Here is an 8,178-nt window from a genome sequence, read left to right as displayed (position 1 = left end):
ATTTCGTCGACATCAACGCAATTAAGATATTCTTGATTGGAAATCCAGTTCCAACCTTGCTTGCGGATGCTTATCACTCTGTGCGTTCAAGAAACCTGCAGCGAGGAGGATTAATCACATGCTGCGTACCGTTGCTATACGAATGGTTCGTCTCGCACCTGCCGAAGTCTAGCACTTTCTGGAACATGAGAGATGGCCTTTACTGGTCACAGAAAATCATGTCTCTCACTCACAGAGACATTGATTGGTGTAGTCCGGACAACGACGAAACCAAGATCATCTTCAGTTGCGGAAGTTATCCCAACGTACCCCTTATTGGAACTAAGGGAGGAATCAGTTATAATCCAGCTTTAGCTCGTCGTCAATATGGCTATCCCATGAAAAATATACCAAGTAGTATCCAATTGGAGGGTCTGTTCTTCAAGAACATTGACGATCATGGTAACATGCTGAAGAAGGAAATTGTCCAAGCCTGGCGTCTTGTTCACACAAAAGGGAGAAGATTGTTAGGAAAACATCTTTGCATCTCTTTGGATCCTTACCTTCAATGGGTACGCGTCAGAGCATTCAAGCTCAGGATGCCATATCAACATTAAGAACCTATTCCCCTAAGGGAACCAATATACCTTTTCTCCACCGATGTTGAAAAATTACAAGCGGCATTAAACAAGGTATGCCAAGAAAGGAATGCTTGGAGGATCAAGTATCGAACCGTCAACACGGAAACTGTTGAAATTCAGAACATCCTAAGAAGGAAGGATGAGTTATTGGAAGTACTCAATCGACAAGTGACACAATCATCACTTTCTCATCATATCCCTCCTGCTTCCTGGATCATCGATCAGCTAACGTCAGAGAATGCTCAGCTCAAAAAACAGAAGAAAATGTTAGAACGTGAAGTCGGCTCTTCGTCAAAGTTTTAGAGTCCTTTCTCTCAGTTTCTCTGTATTTCCTTTTCAAAGTGTGTAAAAAACGGCGTTTTCGCTTAATTAATAAAAGTTTGATGTTTCATAACGTAATTATGGTGTTTCCTTGAAAAATAATAACTTAATTACATATCATGCATCGCTTTAGTCGTACGCACTGACACGAGAATTGTCGCGGATCTAATAGTCACTTTCCTTTCTCCAGAAAGAGAGGAGGAGAAGGAGGTGAACAAAGACTTTCAAGCTGTCTCATCCATACAACACTCGTTCAAGTCGCAAGAAAAGAATGGAAGACTTTGAACAAGAGAATGAAGAACTCCGAGAAGAGATTAATACTCTCAAAGGTACTGTTGAAAGACTCAATAGTATGGTAGAAGCCCTGGTAGTTGCACAGAATCGACCAACGCCAGAAGAACCGCAAAGGACTGTGGTTTCCGAGATTGTTTCTACTCCTATTCCTTAGTATACCATGCCGCCCGATCGACCTTGGAGCATGCCGTATAACTTTACTTCAGAAGGGTACATACCTCCAGTTTCTGAAGTTCCAAGATCTACAATGGATATGCGTCCACCGGAGGGTTACAAACCTCTGGAAATTGAAGTTCCAAGAGCAACGGCAATGGGTTTCGCACAACAGAATGCTGAGATACCAAGATCTGCTGTCATGGCTTCTCCACGGTCTATTATGCATACTTTTCCTCCAACGGTGGGACAAGTATATCATCACGCTCCAAGTGAGGACGCTGGCGTGTATGAAAGATTGGACGAGTTCCAGGAACAGTTTCTGCAAATGCAGAAGGAACTCAAGACTCTCCGAGGACAAGATCTATTTGGAAAGAATGCTGCAGACCTCTGTCTGGTTCCAAATGTTAAGATTCCTCACAAATTCAAAGTACCAGAGTTCGAGAAGTACAAAGGGAATTCATGCCCACAAAGTGATCTCGTGATGTACGCTCGAAGAATGTCAACTCAGACTGATAATCAACAATTGCTCATTCATTATTTCCAAGACAGCCTGACTGGTGCTGCACTCAAATGGTACATGAACTTGGACAGTTCAGAGATTCGTACTTTTCGAGACCTCGGAGAGGCCTTCGTCAAACAGTATAAGTAAAATCTGGATATGGCTCCCGACAGAGATCAACTCCGGGCCATGACTCAAAAGGATAGAGAAAGCTTCAAGGAATACGCTCAGAGATGGCGTGAAGTTGCTGCCCAAATTTGTCCACCACTTGAAGAGAAAGAAATGACAAAAATCTATCTCAAAACTTTGAGTCCATTTTACTACGGACGAATGGTTGCAAGTGCACCAAGTGACTTTACCGAGATGGTGAACATGGGTGTACGTTTAGAAGAAGCAGTTCGAGAAGGACGCTTGAACAAAGAACCAGAATCTTCTATTGGTCCAAGGAAGTATGGAAGTTCTTTCTAGAAGAAAAAGGATCAAGATGTTAGCAATGTCTTGCACAAAGCAAAGAAGAAATTTTCACCTCAGGTTGCTACAGTAACTTCGGTTGTTAACTCAGCGCCAGCTTATCAACCTCAGGTTTCGCAACAACCATTTCAACAAAGGTCACAGCAACCTCAGCAGCAGGTTCAACCTCCAAATTTCAACAACAATCGAATTCCAAGGTATCCTGCCTTTGATCCCATACCAATGCCATATACGGATTGTTTCCAATACTACTGGCAAAAGGACTCATTCAGACAAAGAATCCTCCAAATCCTGCATATGAATCATCACATTGGTTCAAGGCTGACCAATTTTGTCCTTATCATAAAGGGGCACCAGGTCACAACATTGAGAACTGTTTCAGTTTCAAGGCCGATGTTCAAAGATTAGTGAAGAGCGGAATGCTATCCTTCAAAGATACTAATCCCAATGTCCAGGCAAATCCTCTGCCGCAGCATAAAGAAGCTTCAGTAAATCTGATAGATCAACACCCCAATGTCATTCAAATCTACGACATACGTCAGATAGGGGAAAATCTTGTCAAGATGCACGCTAGACAAGCAGGATACGGTCATGTACCACCTCACAACTACTTCACATGTGAAATTTGTCCAAAGAATAATCAAGGATGTGCTGTAGTTCAAGCCGCATTACAAGAACAAATGGACTTAGGATGGATTCAACACATTCGAGTCAAAACTGAGTACGACATCAACATGGTTCAAGGATGTCCAGGAGAATGCAAAATCTAAAAAGTTGAAGATCTCGAAGGATCGGTAGTCAGGTTCCATAGGACTTTAAATGGACTTGCCTACTTTGGAACGAATTTCCATCCTTACAGTAGATGCAGAATTTGTCGAAGAAATTCACAAGGTTGCTTGCGCGTTCGCAACGACATTCAGACACTGATGGATGAAAATACCATTACAGTTCTTGCCAACAGAGAAGATGACGAAGTCTTTACCGTATCTCCTCAAATTAATCAAGTTGAACCAACGCAAGTCAAGTATGACAGCAGGAAGACAGCAATTGCTCCGTTAGTCATCTACCTACCAGGTCCTGTACCGTATGAGTCCAGCAAGGCTATACCATACAAATACAATGCTACATTCATTGAAAATGGTAAAGAGATACCATTACCATCTGTTGTCAACATTGATGACGTTAGTCGAGTCACCAGAAGTGGACGAGTCTTCAACAGAGCAACAGAAAATGTGGAAAAGCCTTCGGAAGAAGCCCCACATAGGCAAGACAATCATCCGACCAATGCTGTTCAAGCGAAAGAAAATGATGAGATCTTGAAGTTAATCCAGAGGAGTGAATACAACATTGTAGACCACCTGCTACATACTCCGTCTAGGATATCTATTCTCTCCCTACTATTGAGTTCCGAGGCTCATAGGGAAGCTCTACAGAAAGTTTTGGAACAAGCTTTTGTAGAACCAAGTGTTTACTGTTGGACAATTCAACAGTATCATTGCCAACATTTCCGCGGGAACTAACCTGAGTTTCTGTGACGAAGATCTTCCTGAAGAAGGAGTGGACCATAACCTTCCACTTCACATCTCAGTTAGCTGCATGGGTGATGTACTCACAGGAGTCCTAATAGACAATGGATCCTCTCTCAACGTCATGCCTAAATCAACATTATCAAGATTATCTTTCAAATATTACCCGTTAAGGGATAGTCATGTCATCGTCAAAGCATTTGATGGATCGAGAAAGTCAGTTTGCGGAGAAGTGGATCTTCCCATAACTATTGGACCTCAGACGTTCAAAATCACTTTCCAAGTTATGGATATCCCGGCACAATACAGTTGTTTGCTAGGTCGCCCATGGATTCATGAGGCTGGGGCAATTACTTCAACACTTCATCAGAAACTGAAGTTCATTAGAAATGAAAAATTGGTAACCGTATGTGGAGAACGAGCTCTGATCGTCAGCAACCTGTCATCATTCTCCGACATAGAACCAAAAGAAGTCACTGGAACTAAATTCCAAGCACTTTCCTTGGATAAGGAAAAAGGAAAGGAGAAAGCAGCGTCTATTTCTTCATACAAAGATGCAATCCAAGTTGTAAAGGATGGCACTACCAGTGGTTGGGGGCACATTGATATTCCTACCAACAACAAGAACAGAACAGGAGTTGGATTCTTTCCAACATCATCAAAAGCTATTCCAGGAATTGAGGTAGTTCTTCCAATTCAAGAAACTTTCCGTAGTGGAGGTTTTCTTCAACCTGTTCAACAAACAGTCAATACCATCGGTACGGAAAACACCGATGAAGAGGAATGGCTATCCTATCTTAATAGAGCAGGATACATAGCCCTATCAGAGTCTGATTCACCTTGCTTTTATCCAACTAAAGGATCTGAAAGTAAGACTCAACTAATCAGTGAAGAAGTTACTAACAGCTTCACCACCAGAAGTCATGGTTCATCAGAAGAAGTTCCTCCTATCCCCGAAGAAACTTGGGATACATTAGGAGAACCAAGCAGAAAATTCGATTACATGGTGAAATACTCCGCTTCTGAAAGTTCAAGAATCTCTCTTGAAGATATTGTTCCAACTGGATGGAACATTGATTACGAGTACCTCTCTCAGCCAAAAGAAATATATAACCCTTGCTATTCATCATCAGCATCTGGTGAAGTCATCATTGAGGATTATATCCCTAAATCACCTTCCGAGGCTACTGATTTAGAGTTCACATACCTAGTCAATGCCATCTTGGGAGAAGAGCAAGACCAAAATACAGAAGAGGATGATCTCGAAAGTGTCTCTGACAACGAGTCTCTCCATTCAGAAGATTGGAAGTTTCCTCAAAAGAAAAACCGACATACTCCACTTGGGAATGGGTATGCTCACACTGCTCAGTCTGCTGAAGTAGAAGAAGATCGTCTAAGTGTTGCAAAGACAGTGGTTGGTAAATCAAGACCTACCACAGGCCAGCTTAAGCCTAAGGTTCCAGATTACTTAGTGCACAATGGGGTTCGCCACTATTGGACAGCTGTTGAAGTTTCAACTGTTGTTCGCACTCATAAGTAGGAACTTTCACCGTTATTTTGTCCTCTCACCATAGCCCAGGGTGAAGAGATGTTTCATAGGGCTTTGCATTTTACTATTTCTTAGGAAAATGTCCCTCTTTGCTTCGCCCAAAGCAATAGAGTTTTGTTTTATAGGGTCTTTGTTTCAAGAAATGACTGTCAATAAATAAAAATGTCATTTTGTTCCTTCGTTAGTTTTTCCTTTTCTTTTTTCGGAAATTGGTAATCCTAAAAAACACCCTTAAAAAAACATCAAAAATTCCATTAACTGCATACACCGAGTCTTCCCTCGTTGTCTAAATAAAACTTATCACACATATGCAGATTAATCATAAAATACCCCGTTGAAACGTGCGACCGTATGACTTCTCCAAGCTTTGGGTTTCCTGTATTCGAGGCAGAGGAAGAAGAAGACGAAGAAATATCAAAGGAAATTTCACGGTTACTTCAACAAAAGGAAGAGGCCATTCAGCCATACAATGAGCCTCTAGAGATCATTAACCTTGGTTCCGATGGAAACAGAAAAGAGGTTAAGATTGGAGCTTCGCTCAGTTCAGAGATCAGAGAGAGTTTGATACAGCTGCTCAAAGAATTCTCAGATGTCTTCGCTTGGTCCTATCAGGATATGCCAGGGTTAGATACCAGTATAGTGGAGCATCACTTACCGCTAAAAGCAGAATGCCCTCCGGTCAAGCAAAAATTGAGAAGAACTCATCCAGAGATGGCCATGAAAATCAAAGAAGAAGTTCAAAAGCAAATCAACGCTGGTTTCCTCGTCACTTCAGAATACCCTCACTGGTTAGCTAACATTGTTCCCGTTCCTAAGATAGACTGAAAAGTCCGCATGTGCGTCGACTACAGAGATTTGAACAAAGCTAGCCCTAAGGATGACTTTCCTTTACCACATATTGACATGTTGGTTGATAGTACAGCAAAATCCAAAGTTTTCTCATTCATGGACGGATTTTTCAGGATACAACCAGATCAAAATGGCACCTGAAGACATGGAGAAAACAGCTTTCATCACCCCCTGGGGCACGTTCTGCTATCGCGTTATGCCTTTTGGACTAAAGAACGCAGGGGCAACATATCAAAGAGCCATGACTACACTTTTCCACGACATGATGCATAAGGAAGTGGAAGTTTATGTGGATGACATGATTGCTAAATCAGAAAATGAGGAAGATCACATACAGAATCTGACAAAGTTATTTCAACGCTTACGGAAGTTTCAGCTTCGCCTGAATCCCAACAAGTGTACCTTTGGTGTCTACTCAGGAAAACTCCTTGGTTTCATCGTCAGCAAACGAGGAATTGAAGTAGATCCAGACAAAGTCAAGGCAATTCAAGAAATGCCTTCACCCAGAACCGAGAAACAAGTTAGAGGATTTCTTGGACGTCTGAATTACATCTCGAGATTCATATATCTCATGACAGCAACTTGTGCTCCAATTTTCAAACTTCTACGAAAAAATCAAAGTTGCGTCTGGATAGACGATTGTCAGAAAGCGTTCGACAGCATTAAGGAATATCTGCTCGAACCACCCATCTTGTCTCCTCCAGTGGAAGGAAGACCTTTGATAATGTACTTAACCGTCTTAGAAGATTCCATGGGTTGTGTCCTTGGACAGCAAGAAGAGACAAAGAGAAAAGAGCATGCCATCTACTACCTGAGCAAGAAATTCACGGACTGTGAATCCCGCTACTCCATGCTCGAATAGACGTGTTATGCGTTGGCCTGGGCTGCCAAGCGTCTCCGCCAGTACATGATTGGACATACTACTTGTTTGATCTCTCATATGGATCCGATCAAGTACATCTTTGAGAAGCCTGCTTTAATTGGGAGAATTGCCCATTGGCAGATGTTATTATCAGAATATGACATTGAGTATCACGCACAGAAAGCCGTGAAAGGAAGTATTCTAGCTGAGCACCTGGCTCACCACCCACTCAATGGTCATGAATCAACCAGTTTTGACTTTTCGGACGAGGACGTCATGTACCTCAAGATGAAAGATTACGACGAGCCACTACCAGACGAAGGACCTTAGATAGGATCCCAATGGGGCTTAATCTTTGACGGAGCTGTCAATGCTTATGGACGAGGAATTGGGGCAATCATTGTTACACCTCAGGGTACCCATATTCCATTTACCGCCAGATTAACTTTCAAATGCACAAACAATGAGGCCGAATATGAAGCTTGCATCATGGGTCTCGAAGAAGCCATGGATCTAAGAATCAAACACTTGGATGTATATGGAGATTCTGCTTTGGTCATCAATCAAATCAAAGGAGAATGGGAAACACGCCAACCAGGGCTAATCCCTTACAAAGACTACGCGAGAAGATTGTTACCATTCTTCGACAGGGTAGATTTTCATCACATTCCTCGTGAAGAAAATAACTTGGCTGATGCATTAGCCACGCTCTCTTCCATGATTAGGATAAATCATTGTAATGACATTCCTCGGATCGATGTTATGCGCCTGGATAGGCCCGCTCATGTTTTCAAAGTAGAAGCGATCATCGACGACAAACCGTGGTATCACGACATCAAAAACTTTCTTCAAAGACAAGGGTACCCGCTTGGGGCATCAAAGAAAGATAGAAAAACTTTGAGAAGGTTAGCTGGCAGATTCTTCCTGAATGAAGATGTTCTGCACAAGAGAAATTTCGACATGGTTCTGCTTAGATGCGTTGACAAGAAAGGAGCAGAAACACTCATGAGAGAAATACATGAAGGTTCCTT

Source organism: Vicia villosa, unplaced genomic scaffold (genome assembly GCF_029867415.1).
Source record: "Vicia villosa cultivar HV-30 ecotype Madison, WI unplaced genomic scaffold, Vvil1.0 ctg.001865F_1_1, whole genome shotgun sequence".
Classification (NCBI taxonomy): Eukaryota; Viridiplantae; Streptophyta; class Magnoliopsida; order Fabales; family Fabaceae; genus Vicia; species Vicia villosa.
The sequence above is the reverse complement of the archived record's forward strand: the minus strand, read 5'-3'. Positions refer to the sequence as shown.